This window comes from Lissotriton helveticus, chromosome 7, assembly GCF_964261635.1.
Source record: "Lissotriton helveticus chromosome 7, aLisHel1.1, whole genome shotgun sequence".
NCBI classification, from domain to species: Eukaryota; Metazoa; Chordata; class Amphibia; order Caudata; family Salamandridae; genus Lissotriton; species Lissotriton helveticus.
The window spans coordinates 1,918,589,704-1,918,613,542 of NC_136068.1; the positions used below are offsets into that span (position 1 = coordinate 1,918,589,704).

Sequence of the window (23,839 nt, forward strand, 5' to 3'; positions counted from 1 at the left end):
AGACCAGGTAAGTCAAGTCTCATACTCTCCTTTTTTATAAAGGCAAACCACTGCAGTTTATCAGAACCAGCGAGGCCCAGTTCCTCTTCCATTGCAAGTCTAAAATGTATTAATTCAGGGGTTACCCAAAGTCTGCGCCAATAGGTAACAGGGCGTAGGGCGACTTCATCTTGTATTGGTCTATACCCAAGTCCATTCTCATGGGCGTGAGTGGGGTGCTGGATGGCAAAGCGAGCAATGATCTAAAAAATAGATTTTCAGTCTTACTAATGCCATCAACTGGGCGATGGCCCCAAAGCTCTGCCCATATAAAATGGCTCCCCTAGCTTGTGCTTTATACATTTCTATAATGGGAGTAACTGGTTTGAAAGTGGATTCTCGTTGTAATTTTAGAATGCCACCTGTAATCTGGGCTAGACTAAGTTTGGCCTTTGCAAGTTGAGGCGCCCAATCCATTTTATCAGTAAGAGTGATTCCTAGATATTCCAAAACTGTGACCCTGTCCAATGTTATGCCATTTAAAGAGGGGTTGAGACATCTGGACTTAGATGGATTACAGACCATAAACTTGTTTTTTTGAGTATTAATCTCTAACCCCCTTAAGTGGCAAAAATGTGCGAAGCTGTCCAGGGCACGTTGAATACCCATGGGTGATTTTGACAATAGAAGAGTGTTGTCTGCAAACATCAATGCCACCACCTGTTTGTTTTTCAGTTTAGGGGCGACAATATCTTTGACCCCCTTAAGGTGGGCAATCAATGCATTGACAAAAAGACAAAAAAGGGTAGGTGCAAACACACACCCCGTCTAACTCCTCTATCGACTGGAATTTTAGATGTAAGACTACCCCATTTACCACTCCTGACTTGAGCAAAATTATCTGAGTGGAGTCTCTTAATGATGTTAAGGAGATATGCTGGTACCCCCATATCATCCAAAACAGCCCAAAGGATTTTACAGGGCACCAGATCAAAGGCCGTTTTAAGGTCAACAAAAATTAAGTAGAGGCTGCCACCCTCTGCTCTCACAGTCTTCCAGTAAAGAAGTTGGAGCCTTAGTAACTGGTCGACCGTGGAAGTCTTTTCCCTCAAACCGGCCTGAAAGGAACTGAGAATCTGATGTTCCTCCATCCAAATCTGAAGCCGATCGAGAATAATACGTGAGAATATTTTTTGGCTTACGTCGATCAGACTGATCGGATGGTAGTTAACCGGAAGAAGTGGAGAACCTTTTTTAAACACTGGTACGATCTCGGTTCTTACCCAGGTAACAGGTAATTTAGAGCCCTGGAGTATAGCATTGAACAAGATATACAAATAAGGAACCCAGATCCCTGTTTGGTCTTTATAAAGATCACCAGGGATTTTGTCAAGGCCAGACGCCTTGCCAGCTGGGAGCCTATCTATAGCAAGTTCAAGCTCCTTCATTGTGATTTTGATCTCTATAGATTCGTCATTAATGGAAACTATAGGGGGAAAGTCCAGATTACTGTTTAGCTCCAAGACCTGAAATGGTAGTTGTTCGGGAGGTCCTACTGGGAGACTTCCTTCAACCGAGGGGCGTATAATTTCTGATAATGTTCGACCCATCTCTCCGGTGCGATACTAGAGACATCAACCATTTGACCATCCTTGCTACCAGAGCGAACTATACTCCAAAATTCCCTCATATCCCTACACCCAAGGGTATTTTTGATAGCAGACCATTTGGTATTCTCTCAAATCTGTTTGGCCTCAGACTGCGCTTTCTTACACTCAAGCCTCTTTGTTTTTATTAATAGTCTATTCATGGCTTTGAATGCAGCCAGGAGTGCCACCTTGGCTACCCTGCAGTCGGAATCATACCATGAGCTGACCAATAGCAGTGATGTGCTTCCACCAGCCACTCCCTAAGGGCTGGCTTCTACACTCACCCCACACCCATCCATCACAGTTGTCACAGCACAAGTGACCCTGCCAATAAAAAGGGCCTAACACTGTGCCTGGTATGATCATTATAAGTGCAAGTGGGCCTAGGGCCCCTCCTGCTCAGCTGAATTGATAGTGACAAGCGGAGAGAGAGGAATGGCAGATGAGGGCAACACATGGAACGGAATGAAGATGAGGATTTGAGGGAAAGGGTGGGAAGCGGGGATAGGTAGACTCCCAGAGATCAGGAAGATGAGAAGCGGAGGAGAGAGGAAGAGAGACAGTCAGAGAACGACAGAGGGCAGGGAGAGAAAGTGCGGAAGAGAGTGAGGGAATGGGGAAGTGAAAAAGAGAGGTAGAAAGCAAAAGAGGAAGACAAAGCGGGAGAGAGAAAAAAGATAAAAGACAGCGAAAGTTAAAGGACAAGAAAAGAAAGAAAGAATGTATACGAGATAAAAATAAATGAGAAAACAGTGAAATAGGTAGATATAGAAAAACGGAATGGTAGGGGAGAAGAAAAGAAGGACAGGAATAGGAAAAAGGCGACAGAGAATGGAGAAGGATGGAGACTGCAAATGAAAGGGAAAAAGGGGGAACGGAACACGAATGCGAGCAAGGGGATGTGGAAGAAAGAGATGTGGACCGGGCTTTAAGTGGGCTGGGTCTCAAGGGGTATGAGCACCGGCAGTTTTTTTAAGGGGGGCTCGAAACGGGTCTCTATTGGGCTCGGTTTTTGAGCCCTGCAACAGGCGGTCAGTTTTTTCCCCCAGATTGCAGTGACAGCAGTCTGCTGTCACTACAGTCCGGAAAGAAGTGCCAGGGCGCAAAACAGTCAGATAGAGACCCGTTTCGAGACAGCAGGCACTTTGATGTCCGCGTGCCCACACAGCTCACTTCTCACCAGTGGAGAAGTTACGGCATGACGTCATGGCAGGTGAGCGTTGTGGGGGAAGGGACAAGCCACCATAGGCGTGAACAAGACACAACTGAGGGCGCATGCTGAAACCTTTGTGAGAACGGAACACCGTGCACATCTCCTACTATACCTATACCTATCTCTCTCTACTGTTCCCCTCGGGCCCGGGGTGCGGGGCATAAGATGAGCGACCACAGAGACGTACAAATGTCATGGAACATCAAAACGACGGAATACGAACTATGGAATAACGGACTAGCGAGTAATCTCAAGAATACAGACTACCGCTCCCCCCCCGCCCTCCCCCCTCTTCCTTCCTCCCTTTTTCCTCCTCCACCTACTTTCTTCTTTCTTCTTCCACTCATGTATGAGCCTTGTCCATGTATGTAAATATATATTTTTTTATATACAATAAAAAATTTCGGAAATAAAAAAAAAGAGTCCTTTTCTCTCTCGATTTTCCTTCTCTTTTTGAAACTCAGGAGCAGCAACATTGTCGTGGTGTCACCAGGGCTTTAGCTTTTTCAATATTATATACCAGCCATAGTTGCTGCTTATTCATCTTATGCAACTAACCATTGACAAAGCCAATAGTCCTGACCTGTTGTAGGTGTGATGTTACTTGTATTAGGTATCTGGATGCAATGACAGAAACAGCAAAATACAAGTGGGCAGCACACTCTGCTAAACACTAAATTAATTTATGTGTTTTAAAGCCACGACCCTTACACTGGCCACACCTCTTTGAGAGACCCCCAGTTTTTTCATCCCACGCCACGTGGAAGTGGAGGAGAAAGAGTGAATTAAGGAGGAAGGGGATAAGAGAAAAAGAAACCGCGGATGGGATTGTTGGTGGTCGCCCTGCTTCCTCCGCCTCTGATTTGAGCTTTGTTCACGGTTCACGGCGCGAACTTCAGCCGCGAAACCAGGGCAGAGGTTCTTCGAGGCGCTGTGGAGGATGCCGGCGGGGGCACCGGGGAGTGCCAGGAGCTCCGAGGCCCCCTCTTCCCCCTGGGAGGATGGACCCTCCTGGGCTCTGCTCCAGGGGGCACAGCCTCTATCCTCTGGGGTTGCGGGGGCGCATCGGAGGCTCTTCCACAGCCTGCAGGTGCCGGGCGGGGCTGCTCCAGGGCAGGCACCCTCCCACGGGGCCAGTGATGAGGACGTGAAGGTGGCCGTGAGTCCAGAAGCAGAGCTGCAAGAGGGTCGCGGAGCCCACCCCCGGGAGGAGCACGAGGGCGGCGTGAGAGGTGAGCCCCCACCCCATGGAGTCAATGCTTAAGGGCCCCATGCATGCAGTCTGTGCCGTCACGAGTATATAACAGTGGCGACGAGAAAGGGCATTCAGCTGTGACATGACGCAAGAGGGGCCGGGGCCCACCCCAGGGAGGAGCACGAGGGCGGTGTGAGAGGTGAGCCCCCACCCCTTGGCTTAAATGGTTAAGGGCCCCCATGTAACCTGTGCTCTCGCGAGTATACACAGCCGGGGCTCCCAGCAAAGGATACAGGTGCGGCTTCTCATTGGCCAGAGGATCTTCAACTGTTAATGCTTCTTTTTGCAAAGTTCTCGAAAGAGGTCATCTTGACCTTGATCTAGTTTCGGCCTGACACCTCTGCCTTGAGGTGTATCAACTGCCGCACGAGCTGCACCCGCCCCTTGCTTCAGGTCACAGAGACACCTCAACAGCCCCCCTCCCCCTCTGAGCTCATTTCAGAACAAGAACAGCAAGTGCGGCGGGCAGTTTGAGCCGCCAGGCATGTGGTAAACAAATGCACAATTTAATAATCTCGCTTAATGCCCACTAAAGGAAACCGATTGTTATCAAATGAAATGTTGCCTACTAACCGTGTGATTCTTGACAAGCAGTGGTGGCTGGTGACATTTGAAAGTGATGTGGCGTAACGTTCTGTGGGAGAGCACCGTGGCGAGCGAGCGAGCACGGCCAATGATAGGGGGGGATCGGGAAAATGTTGATAAAAAATGGAAATGGTGCATTTTGAAGCAAAATTGACAAGCAAGAAGGTTAATAAAGCAATTGTGCAAGTACAGTTATTACATTAATAAAGGGAAGTCATATAACAACAACATGGTAACTGCTTATTCAGTATAACCACAGAGCTTCATAACAAACTTCAAGATACAATGCTGAGAACCACACAGATTTTTTAAATTTAAACTGCAAACAACTAAAGAGGCCACAAACATTATCGAATTACATAAACGGCTTGATACATTATCATGCCGTTTATGACAACATTCAATTATTTGCTCAGAATCACACGTTACGGGGAAGGGGGAACTTAACAATCCTGTTTACTGTAGGCATTTCTACTCAGCGCGCCTTCCTGTTATTCGTTGTGGCTGATTTCAGCGTGTCTGTTAAGAATGACCCAGTCCCTGAAAATACCCTGGGGAAAATCAATGTAAGAGAGCATTTCCAAGTGTACTCTAATTGCGGATGGGCACGTGTGGTGGAGAACAAAGTTTCATTTAAAGGGCACAAAAAAATATTCCTTTTGGTTTCGCAGTCGTGCACAAAATCCACAGTAGGCGAAGTAACCTGATTTTAGTGTATAGTATTTCAGCAAAAACAACATTCTTACACACCTTTGACATGTAACCAATCATTTAAAGGTAAAAAGATCTGTGGACATTTTTTTTACCAACAAAGAATACATTTTTGTTTTTTTAATGAATATAATATATACGACGTTATAACAGTAACGTGATATAAAATAAATGTCAATCCATAAATTGACGTTTGAACTATCAACAATAATTTGATATGCTCACATACAAGTCATTCATTCATTCATTAAGTCTTTATTTCGACACAAGTCGTAAAAGACATTACAGTAAAACAGCAAATATCAAAAATAACATTACGTACTTGAGTCATCTTATTGTCCTTGTGGTCAAGGGAAAATTCATGGATTAACTGTTCAATAAAGGTTTAGTGCAGGATGTTCCAAAACACATCGTTTAAGAAAATAAATATACTGTTTCTTAAAAGTTTTGTAAGACGTTTAAAAGTTAATTACATGATTAAAAGTTAATAATTGTTAAAAGCCAGGTTAGGACACTGCAGTCTATATTAGCTTCATTTTGTCTCTACGTATAGTCCACATCCATTTTAGGAACTTTGCAAGTGCAATAACCATACTGTCGGAGCAGTCAGTTTTTAGGATCCTGAGTGCTACAGTACCATTGAGAATACCTTTTTGTAAACAGATAGGTTTTATCCATTTATGACGCGGAGCTTTGTATACTGGACATATGAATAGGACATGGGCTAGAGTTTCAGATAGGCCTATGCAAAAAGGACATTGGTCATTCTTATTACTGGACCATTTGCTTGTGAATGTGTTGATAGGAAGGCTTCCTACCCTGTATTGATGAAAGAGTTTCCTGTCAATGGGGATGGTGATAAGGTCCCGATATCGCTCATATACTGGGATGTGTTTAAGTTCCAGGAAAGCCCTAGTTAGTGATGCGTCAGTGTGTGTTTGGAATCCCCTTTGGGCGATGTTAGCCCAATACATCTCTTTTAGGGCTTTCCGTGATGGGAAGATGTTTTTTGATGGATTTTCCCAATGTTGCTCCATACCCAAGACTTTATATTACGACTTAACCTGTTTAAACCATGATATTTTGCCCCCTATGTCCATATTCCTGGTTTCTAGGAGCGCTGCAGCATAGTGGGTTAGTTCAGGCGTAACCCAGAGCCTTCTCCAATATGCAACTGGTCGAAAGCTAGCTATGTCCTGAAATTTCTGACATCCCAAGTCCATGTACAGCGGTGTCAGTGGTGTTGATTTGGGAAGTTTAGTTATGCACCGCAAAAATTTATTTTGGGCATTTGCCAGGACAGAGACATCAGTGACCCCCCCCATAATTCGGCCCCATATAACAACGAAGCCCTGACTTTCGTGTCAAATATTTTTAAAGCTGGGGCTATTGGTTGAGTAGCTGATGATTTTAATTCTCTCAGGAGGACACCTGCTAGCTGTGCGTGTTTTGCAGTAAGGTAAGTCATGTGAGGCTTCCATTCCATCCTAGATCCCAGTGTAATGCCCAAATAGCTAAAGCAATCTGTCTGTTCTAAACGCTCTCCATTCATGAAAACTGGGTGCCGCTCGTAGAGAGGTTCTGCCTAAACTTTACCCTTTTCCCTGACTGACGCAACAGGAGTTGCCAACTTGCTTTCCAGTGCGCAGAGGAGCAGAGGAGCCGACCAGCGAGGCCGCAGCGGAGGTAAGAGGCGCGGCCCCGGGACTGCGAGGACCAGCATTCAACATCAGCAGCTGGTCCTCTTCCCGCGTGAGCCGCGCCCCCTCCCAGAGCCCGCCCCCATCAAAGTCCTCTTAACCTCTCGCGGCCCCCGCTTCGCGGGAGCCGCTCGTAGAGAGGTTCTGCCTAAACTTTACCCTTTTCCCTGACTGACGCAACAGGAGTTGCCAACTTGCTTTCCAGTGCGCAGAGGAGCAGAGGAGCCGACCAGCGAGGCCGCAGCGGAGGTGAGAGGCGCGGCCCCGGGACTGCGAGGACCAGCATTCAACATCAGCAGCTGGTCCTCTTCCCGCGTGAGCCGCGCCCCCTCCCAGAGCCCGCCCCCATCAAAGTCCTCTTAACCTCTCGCGGCCCCCGCTTCGCGGGAGCCGCCCGTAGAGAGGTTCTGCCTAAACTTTACCCTTTTTCCCTGACTGACGCAACAGGAGTTGCCAACTTGCTTTTCAGTGCGCAGAGGAGCAGAGGAGCCGACTAGCGAGGCCGCAGCGGAGGTGAGAGGCGCGGCCCCGGGACTGCGAGGACCAGCATTCAACATCAGCAGCTGGTCCTCTTCCCGCGTGAGCCGCGCCCCCTCCCAGAGCCCGCCCCCATCAAAGTCCTCTTAACCTCTCGCGGCCCCCGCTTCGCGGGAGCCGCTCGTAGAGAGGTTCTGCCTAAACTTTACCCTTTTCCCTGACTGACGCAACAGGAGTTGCCAACTTGCTTTCCAGTGCGCAGAGGAGCAGAGGAGCCGACCAGCGAGGCCGCAGCGGAGGTGAGAGGCGCGGCCCCGGGACTGTGAGGACCAGCATTCAACATCAGCAGCTGGTCCTCTTCCCGCGTGAGCCGCGCCCCCTCCCAGTGCCCGCCCCCTTTTCACCATACAAGTATTTTAGGCACACCACAAACGCGCATCGCGGGACGCGCGCGGGCTAAGCCCGGGCAAAGGGCGGGCCCGTTGTTGCCCGTTAGTGCCCGGTAGAGACCGGACCGGGCCACCCCCCTTGGACTTAACAGTTATTACTGGTACCACCCAGTGCATAGGCCTCCATAAAATAAATGTCTACCATGCGCAGTAGAACCAGAAGCAATACTAAAAAAGCAATGGCCGTGGCACAAGTTACTGGGCCTATAGACCAATTTATTTCCCGGGTTAATGAGACAATTGACCATAGCATTATTCTATTGGAAAAAAGAGTATCCTTGGACCTTATGAATGCCAAACGTTCGTCCTTGGGCCTCTTAGCAACTGCAAGTTCACCCGTCCAGCAACCTCTAACTAATTGTTCCCTCCCTTTACCTTCGACTGCTGCTGGCACATACACAGTTCCAAACGCTGTCGACTTATCAGTAACTCAATCAGATTCTGACCCGTCATTTGTCGATCTTGAGGCCACTCCAGACCTAGAAGCCTGCCAATCATCCGAAAAGTCAGAGTTAAGTGTAGATAAACATCCCCAAGTATTAAGTGTAGGAGCTATTCCTGTATTGCCAGATTTAGGGAATACAGGTTCTACTAAGAACGCGTTTAAGACTAAGGAAAAGCCTAAAACTAAAATTAGGAACCACAACCTTGTCTCACCTACCCCTAACTCTGCACCAGGCATACCTTGCTGGGTCGAAAATATGGTAATAGATTTAAAATCGGATCTTGAAGCTACGATAGCGGCTCAAATTAAGCCCTTAATATCCAAAATTGATAGACTGACGTCGCTAATCAATTCAAAATGGGCTAATAAGGCAAGTGGGAATATGCCTATACAGACGCACGGGATAACAAAAGAAGTGCCTCTGGAAAATACATCTAGTACCAAGCCTTCGAGAGATCCTTCCACTAAGGCCAAAATCTCACCAGATAACCTAGGAACAGCAACACAGCATTCGATTCAAATAGGGGGTAAATCTGGTGTATCTCCCCCAACCCCTAGTGTGATTGGTCCCACCCCGATGATACAAACATCCTCTGGCCCAAAAAAAGTGAGTAATCAACTAGTAAAGGGATCTAATGGTTTGGATACTAACTTGACATCAACTTCTTCCTCAAATAAGACTCAGGAACCAAAGACAAGGTTGGCTCGTTTCAAGACAATCAACTTGCCGCCGGGAGTTTCTCCCTTTGTGGTTGTTTTGACGGGTGTACCACCACTGAAGGAGGGTAGAAGATAAACTTTCGTTGAACTGAGAAACAAATGTGCCCAGTGGCTTCAGTTGCACAAACCTCTACCCATCCATATGAGTGGTGAAATTCTTGCTGTACGTAGAGGAGAGTGGGTGGGCAGGAGCACCAAGACCATAGCAGGAGATGTAATTACTGTTAATTTCAGGGATACAGGGGCAGTAAATTATATATGTAATACACCCTGTAGTGGACCTGCTACTCAAATTAATCCACTTCCCTTGTCCTACTTCCTACCCATGCCCCCAAGACAAAATCCCCCTAGGTTCAGTTTCCCAATTAACAGAGGGTATACACATGCTCCACAACATATTACTCATCAGTGGCAGCAACCATGGCATGGACCGCCTCCCCCATTTGACCCCTTTGTCTCACAGTTTGCCCACTGGAATAGATTCTGTGCGCTGGATGAGGTTGATTGACTCAATTCTGACGAAGCTTCCTCCATACATCTTGATACTAATAGGGGCGAGGAGGAGGTTTCTTCAGTCACACCCCACCCCTTATGTCCTAATCTCCCAACTGCGGCGGTTATCAGCCCGACTGAGCTAATACCTTTTGCTCTAGATAGGGACTGTGTAGATTCCCATAACTCTAGAGATATTAATGACACTAGAGGAGAAACCATCAAGAACAAAATAAAAATCCTCAGTTGGAATCTCGCGGGGATCCACAGGAAATTAGGTCTGCCCGAGTGGAGTGATTTGGTTGAAGCACACAAGATCTGTGTGTTTCAGGAGACCTGGAGCACTGAACCACTCCACCGAGTTGGGTTTGTCACCTATTTTGTTCCAGCAGAAAAACCCAGGCAAGGGAAGGGGCGCCCTTCGGGGGGGCTCATTATTTGGGTAAGCATCTCCCTTAACTGCCGAATAACCTCTAAGCAGACAAATAACCCAGATATCCTGGGCATTTCTCTGTCTAACCACCGTAGAGGTTTGACTTTAGATCTTTACAATGTCTATGCTAGAGGCACTAAAAATGGGTGCACCTCATCTGTAATATCCGATCTTGAGGTGCAACTTAGGGACTATAAAGAAGCTGACCACACCTTAGTAGCAGGCGACTTTAACTGCACATATGAGCCACTTCCCCTGGATGGAACCCCTGACCTAGGTGAAGAAGATAGCAAATGGGGTATTCCAACACTCTCCATCCCTCCGATGAAATGAAATGAAATGAAATGAAATGAAATGAAATGAAAAGAAATTTATAAAGCGCATGGCTGCCCTTGAGCGTCCCAGCGCTGAAACCAAACACAGGACCACCACCCAAATACAACAAAAGCGAAAGCCTAAAGGGGGAAGAGATAAGTTTTCAAAGCCTTGCGGAAACGCACTAAATTGGATTCTTTCCGCAGGGCCATCGGCAGAGCATTCCATAATTGGCCTGCATTAATAGAGAACCGGCGACCGCCGGACTTCACCTTTTTGGCTCTGGGTATCACCACAAAATTACCATCATCCGAGCGAAGGGCTCGCGTAGGTTTGTAAGGGCGCACCAGGTCTCTAAGGATTGGAGGGCCTAATCCTTGCAAAGCTTTAAACACGATGCAAAGGGATTTAAATTTTATGCGAGCTCGAATTGGAAGCCAATGCAAGGCCTTGAGAGCAGGCTTAGCTGATGATCTTTTGGCAGTACCAGTGAGCATTCATGCAGCCGCATTCTGAGCTCTTTGGAGCACATTCAGAGTGGATTCTGGTGAACCAAGGAATAAGGCGTTGCTATAATCCAGCCTTGACATGACTAATCCTTGCACCAGTAGTTTCCGGGAGTTTTCAGGGAGTAGCGGGAGGATCTTCCGTACTGACCTGAGCAGACCATAGCAAGTCCCTGCCACTCGTTTAGCTTGAGTGGTCATTGACAGTTCGGGTTCTAGCCAGACCCCCAGACTTTTTATTGCTTCTTTGGGAACTGGGGGAGCACCTAGACTATCCGGCCACATGGATTTGGGGAGTGTTGAACATAGATTGCCAAGAAGCATCAGCTCCGTTTTCGTCCCATTTAGTTTGAGCCGGGAGTCCGACATCCATGACATGATGTTGACTAAACACGATGCGAACTTTTCCCCCTGGCTTTCCGAGAGGGACAGCGAGACGATCAGTTGAGTGTCGTCTGCATAGGTTGCGATTTTCACCCCGAAGGGTGAAACCACCGCCTCCAGTGGGGCCATGTAGATGTTAAAAAGCGTAGGGCTCAATGAAGAGCCCTGCGGTACTCCACACTGAAGGGGGGTAGGCAGAGATCGAAAGTTGCCTTCGCAAACCTGATAAGTCCGGCCACTCAAGTATGACGCGAGCCATTTGAGGGCCGACCCTCTCACTCCAATCTTCCCCAAACGGTTGATCAAGATATTATGATCAACCGTGTCAAATGCAGCGCTTAGATCCAGGAGGACCACCGCAGCGGATCCTCCCGAATCCAAGATGCATCTGCCTTCCTCCACCATTGAAATCAAGGCCGAGTCGGTTCCCTGGCCAGGCCGAAAGCCCGTCTGAGTACGACCCAGTAGATCGTTAGATTCCGGGAAATGCGAAAGCTGGCGATTGGCAAACTTCTCGGCGATCTTATTCAGCCCGGGTAGAAGCGAGATGGGACGATAATTCGCCAAATCGGCCGGATTAAGGCCTGGTTTTTTCAGAAGGGCCTTGACAATGGCTTGCTTCCAACTAGGTGGAACAATGCCATGGGTGAATGAGGCATTCAGCAGGTCGATAGCTGGGCCTGCAATGATGTTCGTAAATTGCTTGAGGATCCGAATGGGCATGGGGTCCGAAGGGGAGCCGCTCTTCAGGGCTGAAAGCTCCTCACAAAAGGCCTCCTTTGAGACGAGGGAGAAGCTATCAAACACCTTTACGTCCAGTGCGGCCTCCGGAGCTGCTTTGTCTACCCTACCGGTGCTCAGAGGAAGACTGGCTAAGATGTTCTGTATTTTGACATCAAAAAACTGGGCCAGTTGATTGCATTTATCAGAATTTACCTCCTGAGTTACCGGGGGAGTGGGGACAGTGAGAAGCTCTTTAAGGATCTGATAAGTTTCTCTAGAAGAGTTACCTGCCATTCTGATTCGTTCCTCAAAATGGGCGGCTTTGGTCAAATTGCAAGCCACCTTGTATGCTCTCATGGCATCACGATAGTTATCTTTTGTGGTGGTCGCCCAGTTCTTCCGCCATTCTCGCTCCAGCTTTTTACATTTCTTTCTCATACATCCCAGTTCAGGGGTGTACCAGGAGGACTTAGGGCCACTCCTTTTATTTGAGATAGCTTTGAGAGGTAGTTCCATATCTAATGCTTGGCGGAGCCAGTCATGGAAGGCAACATCGGCTACCAGGGGATCGCATCCAGATGGGGGGACTGATTGTTCAAGAATAAGGGAGAGATTCTCAGTTGATAGTCGTGACCAAATTCTCTTATAAGTACGAGGTGGCCTAGGACCGGGAAGAGGAGGAGGATCCCTCATAAAGTTCAATTCAAACGGCACCAAGAAGTGATCCGACCAGGGCATAGGGAGAGGAGGGCTCGTCTGAAGATGTGAGATATTAGAGAACACACAGTCTAACAAGTGTCCCTTCACATGAGTAGGTTCCCTATTGTGGAGCCTGAGGTTAGCTGTCATGAGTTCCGATCTCAGGTCAGATGCTATTTTATCCTCCTGTAGGTCAAAATGAAGATTCAGATCCCCCAGTAGAATGAAATTGGGAGAGGATGCAGCTAAGACGGGAACATGGTCCAGAATGGAGGTGGAAAACTGTTTTATTGTCCCCCGGGGGCGATAGACCAAAATGCCCGAAAGGGAATGATTCGGCGATGACTGGATCCGAAAATAACAGCTCTCTGCATCTTGGATGGGCCCTTTATCTATTCTGCAGGACAGCTTCTCCCTGTGGATTATAGCTAAGCCACCTCCCTTTCCCAAAGGTCTATGGAGAGACTGAATGAGATAGCCAGATGGAAGGACATTAAGTAAGTCAAAATCAGAGTCAACAGACGTCCATGTTTCGGTAAGAAACAGGATGTCTAAGTTAGTGTCTTCAATCAAATGTAAGATTTGTAGAGCGTGTTTGGGCAGGGACCTACAATTCAGAAGGCCTAGCCTAAGGGGGTCTTTAGTAAGAGCTTTGTTTCCCCCAACCTGGTCCCTGAATGAGCAATAGACACATGGCATGAATAGAGCATCAGCTCCTAATCCATGATGACAATAACGCGAGTTTGACGGCTTTAAAAGAACTAATTCCTCTTTCGTGTATGTGGTGGGAGTAGCTTCAGACACGGGCAGGGTCTGTGGCCCTAGGTCCGTCCTGGCCCGGACGGGCACAGACGGGCTTGCCTCTGGCGCGCCTCCGGCGCGCCATCGGCGCGCCCGCTGCGCCCGCCCGCTGCGCGGGCGACGAATGGTCGCCATTTATGAAGCGCGAGGTGCAGGAGACGCCCTCGCACTAGACCGCTACGAGTCAGAAAGCCTACCCAAGATGGCGGCCGCAGTCGGCAAAGCCGGTGGTCAGCCCGACGTGACAACAGAGGCCCCCAGAACCGCTCTGAAATGTCCCCAAGCCCCCACAAGTAAGAGCAGTGAACAGATTGCTAACAGTAAAATTCTAGTACAGAACACAGTTAAGATTGTCACAAATAAAAACGAAGCTTTTTAAAACAATTAAAGGCTCCCAAGAGCAGAGGGGTGTATGGCCAAACTCCCTGTGTGTGAGGGGAGCAGCCTGTGTAGGTAACGCGGGCAAACTAATGAGCCCAATTTATAGCGCGAGGGGCAGGAGACGCCCTCGCACTAGACCGCTACGAGTCAGAAAGCCTACCCAAGATGGCGGCCGCAGTCGGCAAAGCCGGTGGTCAGCCCGACGTGACAACAGAGGCCCCCAGAACCGCTCTGAAATGTCCCCAAGCCCCCACAAGTAAGAGCAGTGAACAGATTGCTAACAGTAAAATTCTAGTACAGAACACAGTTAAGATTGTCACAAATAAAAACGAAGCTTTTTAAAACAATTAAAGGCTCCCAAGAGCAGAGGGGTGTATGGCCAAACTCCCTGTGTGTGAGGGGAGCAGCCTGTGTAGGTAACGCGGGCAAACTAATGAGCCCAATTTATAGCGCGAGGGGCAGGAGACGCCCTCGCACTAGACCGCTACGAGTCAGAAAGCCTACCCAAGATGGCGGCCGCAGTCGGCAAAGCCGGTGGTCAGCCCGACGTGACAACAGAGGCCCCCAGAACCGCTCTGAAATGTCCCCAAGCCCCCACAAGTAAGAGCAGTGAACAGATTGCTAACAGTAAAATTCTAGTACAGAACACAGTTAAGATTGTCACAAATAAAAACGAAGCTTTTTAAAACAATTAAAGGCTCCCAAGAGCAGAGGGGTGTATGGCCAAACTCCCTGTGTGTGAGGGGAGCAGCCTGTGTAGGTAACGCGGGCAAACTAATGAGCCCAATTTATAGCGCGAGGGGCAGGAGACGCCCTCGCACTAGACCGCTACGAGTCAGAAAGCCTACCCAAGATGGCGGCCGCAGTCGGCAAAGCCGGTGGTCAGCCCGACGTGACAACAGAGGCCCCCAGAACCGCTCTGAAATGTCCCCAAGCCCCCACAAGTAAGAGCAGTGAACAGATTGCTAACAGTAAAATTCTAGTACAGAACACAGTTAAGATTGTCACAAATAAAAACGAAGCTTTTTAAAACAATTAAAGGCTCCCAAGAGCAGAGGGGTGTATGGCCAAACTCCCTGTGTGTGAGGGGAGCAGCCTGTGTAGTTGGACCCGTAGTGCAGTGCAGTTAAATGCACTGACTCTGGAGTTTGGGTTAAGAGTCACTAATGGCCGTACATCTTCTGACCGGATGGGCCCTCCAACGTTCAACAGGGTTGGTCATACCTCGAGGATTGACTATATTCTGTTGGACTTGGGGCTCTGGAGTTCGGTTAAAGATATGGTAATTATACCGACTGTGGAGAGCGACCACAATTCGCTTTCCTTAATCATTACGAATCCCTGGTTTAATGGAGCATTGTTAGCACCACCTAAATGTACACATAGGGTTACTGTCTCCTCCTATGGAAGACGCTTAAAGTGGAACAAAGTTGCCAGCAATGCTGACAAACTTTCTAGCATAGAAGAGGTCCTTATAGCCTCACAAGCAGAGATCAATACTATTGATTTAGTCACGGCAGCAGATAGGGCAACACCCATTTTTTAAGCAGCTGTAAAGGCTATAGGGGAAGTTTTCTGGGTAAAGGGTACCACAGGGAAGAATATGTCCCAGAACAAATCTAAAGGGATACATGATTGGTACACTGTAGCATGTAGGAAAGCTAAGACTAGGCTAATTGAGGCCGTTAAGGGCAAGTCCCAATCCCTAATACAGATAGCCAGGAAAGAACACAGGAGAACACTGGGGTTAGCAAAAAAGGAGTGGGAAGAGGCCTATTGGTCTACCCTTAAAGAAGCTAGCTCTAAGAAAGATTCAAAATGGTTTTGGGATACCATAAGAGCTCGTAATAGGCCAGATAGTGACCTGATAACTTGTAATATCCCAAGTCAGGCGTGGGTTAAACACTTTTCAAAGCTCTATACCCGTCATGACGATTATCTTACTCCTACTGTTTCTCGTGATCCTGATGGGGGGGTGGTGGCTTCACTATTGTTCCCCCCAATTTGGGACATTCAGCCTAATGACTTTGATTTTACAACTAAGGAAGTGGACTACGCAATAAGCACGATTATTCCCCAAAAAGCGGCTGGTCCGGACGGTATCCCTGGCGACCTCTTGAAATCTGATACCGTGAAGTGGGGGAAACTGATCTACTCCCTACTTGTTGCTATCTGTAGGGGCGCCCCTATCCCCTCTTCGTGGAAAGGGGCTGAGGTGGTCCCTATTTATAAAAGAGGCTCTAGAGATGACGCATCTAATTATAGGCCTATTAGCCTGTTAGATATCAGTCAAAAAGTAGTCGGCAAGGTTCTGCTGGTCAGAATTTTAAACTGGATAGAAGAAAACAAAATTCTTTCTGACTATCAGGCGGGCTTTAGAGTGGGTACCGGGACAATTGAACAAGCTTTTAGACTCATGATGGTGTATTGGAAAGTTGTGGTCATAGGCAAGGGCAGTCTTTATCTTGCGTTTATCGATTTAAAGACTGCCTTTGACCTCGTACCTAGGGAGACCCTATGGAGTGTACTGGCTGACATGGGGCTGCCCCACTACTTGCTATCCCTACTTGTTAGGTTACATCAAAATAGCTTTGCCCAGGTTAGGTGGGGCCCAGGGGGGGAAAAAACAAATAGTATCCCGGTTGAGAGAGGTGTCCGCCAGGGATGTGTGTTAGCTCCCACCCTCTTTTCCCTTTACATCAATGGGGTGGTTGAGCATCTTCAGAAACATCCTTCAGATGAACCATCCCTGGCTGGCGAACGTATACCAACCCTCCTCTTCGCGGATGATACGCTTTTAATTTCTAAAACCCCCATGGGCCTCCAAAGGCTCTTAGACAACTTCCAATCCTTTTGCACCAAACGAGGCCTGGTAATCAACACAAGTAAAACTAAATACCTTGTGCTGAACCCTCCCAAAAAACAAGTCCGCTCTCCTACCCTGAACGCTGAACCTTTGGAGAGGGTAGAGGTCTTCGACTATCTCGGGATTCGCCTTTCACACAAAATGGAATGGACCCCACACTTGGACAAAATGCTGTTAACTCATAAGAGGATCACAGGAGCTCTCTTGAAAGAACAACGCTCCTGTATAATAAGACCAATAGCTACAGTCCTTGAGATCTATTCGGCCAAAGGGGTTAGTTCTGCTCTTTATGGGGCCGAACTTTGGGGCTCATCCATTACTGACGCTTTGCCAAGATCAGAGAGGAAATTTTGTAGAGCGATTATGTCTCTCCCGCAGGGCACTCCAACAGTCCCGCTAATGTTGGATTTAGGCTGCCGCCCAGTTGATGACGTTGCAAAATTCCGCCCACTATTGCTATGGGCACGCCTGTGGCGTGTGGAGGAACTCAGCAGATATGCCCAAGGTCTAGCAGAAATTATGTCACTACCAGGGTGGCATAAAATTAAATGGTTGAGGGATATGAAGATGCTGCTAGTAAATTTGGGCCTGAATGAAGCATGGGCAAATAGAACCTCACCACCGAAGTTATTCCTTAAGAAACTTTATTGGGACTGGATCCTTTCACAGAGGAACATTAGTACCACCACGGGCAGACTCACGGAGGACTTCTTGAAGTTCAAAGATCAACCCAAACGGGAAGTGTACCTTGACATTATTGAAAAACCTTTTGACAGGGCTTTGTACTTCAGATTTAGAATAGGAACCCTTCCCCTCAATTCTTTTACTTCACGTTGGAAATCTCGTGTACAAACTACAGAGCTTTGCCCAGCATGCCTAGACAAACCAGAGTCACTGGCACATCTTATGTTCGAGTGCAGAGAGTATACAATAACCAGGAGGGTTTGGCTCAAAAACTTATGTCGGCAGCTGGGCACTAGGAGCCATGCGGCTGCAATTAGGATACTAATATCTGACAGCCGTGCGATCTACGTTTGTGCCTTAGCCAAATTTTTATCATGGGCTTGGTCCATTCGAACCAAAAGGCTAAAATTGACTGTTTAATTTTATTTTAAATTCACTGCTTAAATGAACTGCCTTATGAACTGCCTTGCAAATTTGTAGAAACTAAATGAACCAAAAGGCTAATATTGATTGCTTAAATTTTTTTAATTGATTGCCTAATATACTGTTTTGTTAACTTTTTCTAAATAGGTTAATTCTTTATTGCACGTTCACGTTCGTTTTTAAAATTGTTCCATTGGGATTTCTGTGCTGCTTTTATGATAATTTTTTATCGAAATAAAGCCTTTTTGACTTGACTTGACTTGACTTGAAAACTGTGCCCCTCACTTTCTTGTGTCTATGCATTACCATGAATTTTGTTTTAGACACATTTATAATTAAACCATGGTCTTTGCAAAAATCCTCAAAACAGCCAATTGCTTTTTGAAGCCCTTCTTGCGTCTTGGAGATTAGCAGGGCGTCGTCTGCAAACATTAACTGGGGTATAGGGATGCCATTTTGTTTGGGTGCATCTGTATGAACCTCCCTGTAATATTCTGTAACCCTGTTTATATATAGCGTAAACAGAGTTGGTGCTAGGACGCACCCATGTCTGACTCCCCTTTCTGTATTGAATTTGTCAGTGACCTGACCATGGTTACCCCACCTAACCTGTGCGTAGTTGTTTTTGTGGAATTTAATTAAAAGAGTAAGGAGTTCTTGTGGCATACCTTGATCGTGAAGCACTCGCCACAGCCTTGAGCGTGGAACTAAATCGAATGCCGATTTCAAATCGACAAAGGCTGCGTAGAGGGTGCCTCCCCCAAGGATAACCCACTTCCAGTATATATTGGAAAATCTAAAAACTTGGTCCACGGTGCTGGTAAACGGGCGGAAGCCTGCCTGTAGTGCAGACATAACCCCCGAATCATCAACCCAGTTCTGGATCCTATGTAGTACAAGCCTTGCCACCACCTTCTGAATGCATGCAATTAGGCTAATTGGCCTGTAATGTGCAGGGTCTGCACGATCCCCTTTTTTGAAAATTGGAATGATTTCAGCTCCCCTCCAGGCATCGGGTCCCGGGGAGCCCCTGGAAATTGCATTCGCCAACAGCTCTATGTACGGCACCCATGCCTCTCTACAATGGATAAAAAGATCTGCCGGAATCATATCCAGACCCGAGGCTCTTCCTCTCGGGATGGTATTTAGGGCGTGTTCAACGTCACTCCGACTAAACACTATCGGAGTGGTAACTACATGATTAGTAATAGGATCCAGACTATTCCCCACTCTCCCGGACAGGGTTTGAAAATTGGGATTTGAAGTGTGAAACCCATAGTTCAGGTGGGACGAAATTTTCTGGCTGTAAGTACATACAAGTCAGAAGATCACCACAGAGAGGAAGCTAAGAAAATAAAACCTTGCGCCCGCCTCCTCGGAGGCGAACTACCCTTCATGCAGTAATCACAAGGAAAGTGCGCGGCCCCTGTATCTCATTATTGTCTGTACCCCTGAGCACTGTCCTGTGTTTCCCCTGTACATATACCCCTCACAGGGCTGGCACTAGGCATGGGCAGCATGGGCAGCTGCCCAGGGCCCCCGCGCCTGCTGGCAGCCTTTAATGACTCCAGAGTTCCGAGGCCCACGGGGCCCCCCAAGAGATTACATTTCTTCTTTTTTTATCACTCTCCCCTGCAGTCCTGTCTCTGTGGGCCTAATGGCTGCATCTGCATGTCGAAGACAGCGATTAGAAAGTTAATTGAAGTGCCCTTGCCTGGGAAGTGCGCCCTGCCCCTGTATGAATGAAAGGCAGAATATCCTGCTGGGCGCAGAGCAAAAGAATGGCGGCGCATCACAATGGAAACTCCTCACTAGGACAAGTGGAAAGGGAGCAGGGAGTGAATAACAGGGGGGGAGCAGATAGTTGTGAGTATGGCAACGAGACAAGGACAAGAGGTGCATGCAGAGGAGCAGTATCAGCAAAAGTGGATGGAGCCGAGTTTAAAGTCTGCTGGGTTACTCGAGTCTTAGACCTGGTATTAAATTAATATGGACATTGAAAAGGGGCCTTAACTTTTCCTGCAAAAACATGAATCTAGTGTCTGCAAAACAAATGAAAGTTCAGAAAAGCAGGTGAATAGACGGGCCGCTCTCCATTTTTACAGTCACTCTCAGAGTGAAAACACAAATCTTAACTCTGCAGCAGCACAACTCTCTGCTGCCTTTAATGCAACTTCAACAACACTCGTTATAGTTCTTTCACAGTCTCATCATGTCCGAACTGGAGCATTTTCGATATTATATACAAGGAAGCCATAGATGTTGCTTATTTATCGTATGCAACTGATAATCACTGACAAAATCAATAGTACTGGCATGTTTTTTTTTGGGAAAACAATTTTTATTGCAGATGTCAATTCAAGCATTACAGTTATTTCTTATGTAAATACATGCGGGATCCCGAAATCTCAAAGTCTCTTCAACACAATTTTTCACATCGTCGTTGCTCGCAGTTTTGGGGCTGGGTGGTAGTCGTTTTACTGGCATGTTATAGGTGTAATTTTACTTGTTGTAATATTTATCTGGAAGCAATGACAGAAGCAGCAAAATACCAGTTGGGCGGCGCACTATGCTAAGTACAGATTATATAGCTTCCATGTTTTTAAGCCACTCCCTTAACTACATTAGCCATGCCCCTGTGAAAGACCCCCTTTGTGTTTTCATCCCACTTAAAGCCCTGCTGTCGGTCAGTATGTTGGCCGTTTTTTTGGCTTGTTGTTGACCTGCTTTATGGTCCGGTGAGCCAGTTTTTACTGTTGATTTTCATATTATGAAAGCTTTTATTGCCTGCAGAAAACTAAAATCAGTGCAGTCTTCCATACTTCACAAAAAACTTATACAGCAGGGCTTTACAAGTTTAAAACTGCCCTAGTTTGCAAACATGAGACACTTTTCTAGCTAACTAACTCACTAATGGAGGCCCCTTTTATTTTGGTACGGGGGCCTATTTTCTTTCCCAGTCTGATGCTGCATGTTAGGCAGGGGCGGTACAAAAGGGGGTGGTGATGGACGGAGCATCTGAACCAATCAAACACTCACACCCAGTCAAAAGATCTGGGTTTAATCCATCACCGTTCTTTAGCCCACTCTGCCACCCGAGTTCAGACATGGCTATATGCAAATCAGTCTGACCCTGTGCCTCATGGGACCAGTCCAGCCCGAACTGCCAAGCCATGCCTTCCCTGGACCGGAAACAAGCTTCCGAGGACCGGTTTCTGGCATTGCAGCCGTCTTCAGCCCGGCTTGCTTGAATCCAGTGGCAAAGTGAGCAAGGGACTCACGTCTGAGCATACCCTGCCACACTTATGGCGGCCAAAGCGGTACAAAAGGGGGTGTGATGGACGGAGCATCAGAACCAATCAAACACTCACACCCAGTCAGAAGATCTGGGTTTGATCCATCACCGTTCTTTAGCCCACTCTGCCACCCCAGTTCAGGGTTTTTTGGGTGATTTGCGCTTTGTCGCATTACTCCATATTTATGAAACAATTCAACTCCATGCAAAGTTGCAATGAGTGGCTTCATAAATATGACTTGGAGATTTGTGTCATGCATTTACCATGATGCATGGTCCTCGTAAATTTTCCCCTTAGTTTTATGTGTGTGCAAATCCTGCATTGTCGATCCCTGGTGAGTTTCACTACTACTGCTGGAACAAAGCCAATGGAGGCACCAATGGGTGAGACGGACTGGCCTCAAGGGGTCAGTGACCTCAGTGACAAAGTCTCTGTTTAGCTAGGGTGTGCTGCTTCGCAGGCCTGCCTGCAAGACTGGAGGTTAACTTCAGTATGGATTGTGGTGGACAGGGCTTCAAGGTTAATCCACCCTGGCCACCGGTAGGGTCCACCTGCTGGTGCTAAGAGACTGGGGCTTCTATGGCCTAGGGAGGCCTTCTATGGTATAGTAGGGGAATGTGCTCCCTCAGGAGAGTGGTCTGGTCATGAAGTCTGATCCTGGTTCCCCAGTTTCAAATTTGGTAGCTCTGGCCATAGTGCTACACCCCCCCCCCAACACCTTTCTGCCCCACTGAGATAAACTTGCACTGCCTTGGCTACAACCCAATTTTGCCCAGTTATAAACACCTGCATGTGACTCAATTTTTGAGAGTGAGAAGTGAGTCATTGTGCTGGAGAGTCCTGCTGGTTTTGTTACTGAGGGCCGGTTTTGCAGCCCCCAGTAACAAAACCCGTCTCTCACCCCTCCGGCCTCCTGCCTCCCACCCGATGCCCATTAAGCCAGTCCTACCTTGGTGCCTGGGCCTAATTGTTTTCACAGTCCCACCCTGGATGGGGTGCACAAGTGGCTCAGGTGCTCGGGTGTCACAGAACTAGACATCTAGGGCTGCTTTTTATTTCATATCCTTAAAAAAGGTAAAGAGCATTTTTGAAAAGACCGCATCCCTGAGCGCAGCATAAAACATTTTATAAAATAAAAAAAGGAAAACCGCTGATTAGACATTAAATGTTGTCTACAGTTATTTTTAGGTTTTGGCTAGGAAGCGCTTGTGCTGTCTCTTCAAGACATGCTGTATTGATGTATAAATTTGAAGCTGCATTCACTCTCCGCCCCTATTTTGTATTGTTTTTTTGACTGTCATTTGTAAATTTTGGGATTTGATTTGTTAATAGGCTTATTAGTCCCTCCTTAGTACCTCCCTGTCTCCTGTTGTTACCTATTATTTATTTTATTTATATATTTATTTTATAGCATTTGTAAGGCGCGCAGCTACCCACAAAGGGTTTCCCGGCGCCAAGAACGCAAAGCACTCAGATATCACTGGGGAGAGGACAGACAAAGCAATTATTTATTAAAAAGCCACGTTTTTATACTCTTTCTAAAATTCACATAGCTTTCCTCCTTACGAATGTGAGAGGGCAATGTGTTCCACAGCACTGGCCCCAGGTAGGAGAAAGATCTCCCGCCTATTCTGGCTCTTTTAAACCTTGGTACTGCAAAGTTTGCCGCTGTACCTGAACGCAGGTTACGGTTTGGGAGGTAGGGCTTAGCAAGGGCCTGAAGATATTTGGGGGCAGTGCCGGCTTTGATTTTAAATAAATAGCCCCTCTTACATGTGTCCCTGCACTCTACCTATCATTAAGAGGTTGGATGCACTATTTACGTAATTCCCGTCTTGCTGAAGCAGGCAGGTCAGAGGGCATAGAAATGGCCCCCTACTTGTTTGTATTTGCAGCAGCGCGCCATGCGCACTTTCGCTTTAATAATGCCTGCCACTTACTTTAAATACATTCGTGGGATGCCAGCTACGAAGCCAGTGATTGTTTCGCGCTCCACCGGCCGGCTTTGGCAATGGCGGCCGCGTGTTTATTTTTGTATAGCGCTTTCACCTAATTTAGTTTTAAAGCTAAAGATAGTTATTTGCATAGCTGCTAGTAGTAAAATAAATGTTTTGAGGTGTTGCAGCATTGCACGTCCATGCACACGAATAATGATAACGCACTTACTGTTATATATTCTTACATTGAGTAGCATTGTGGTTTATATAAATGCGACACAAAAGATACTTGTATAATAACACCTAAAATGCAATGGGGAAAAAAGAAGCACTGTCAAATAAAATATTTGACTAGGATCAAACAGTTTGGTCAAGTGAGGAAGCCAGGAAAATTCCTCGGTTTTCTGATTTCACATTGTGCCATTCATCCTCTATATGGGCATCTATTTCCCCCTCCTGTACTTATTCTGAGGTCAATGTGTTTTTCTTTCATTCTTGGTGCTTTAGGTTAGTGTGGTGGTAGACAGAAGCAACATCAAAGCTCAGAGCTCATTTTGGGATCAAGGGTCAAAGAGTACCTCTGGCTCAAGCTTTCAGTGGCTCGCCCATGTCTGATTACTGAAGGGTCATCAGACACTTACACCCCTCCTTTGTAAATTAGATCTTGCTAGCAGTAAAGGTGAACCAAAGTGATCCCAACAAGGCGCACCCAGATG

At 47.2% G+C, this 23,839-nt stretch overlaps 1 pseudogene; it reads left to right on the forward strand.

Annotated features, from left to right (window-relative positions):
* Positions 1-23,839, forward strand: part of LOC144769969 (early activation antigen CD69-like) — a 107,922-nt pseudogene that overhangs the window by 13,468 nt on the left and 70,615 nt on the right.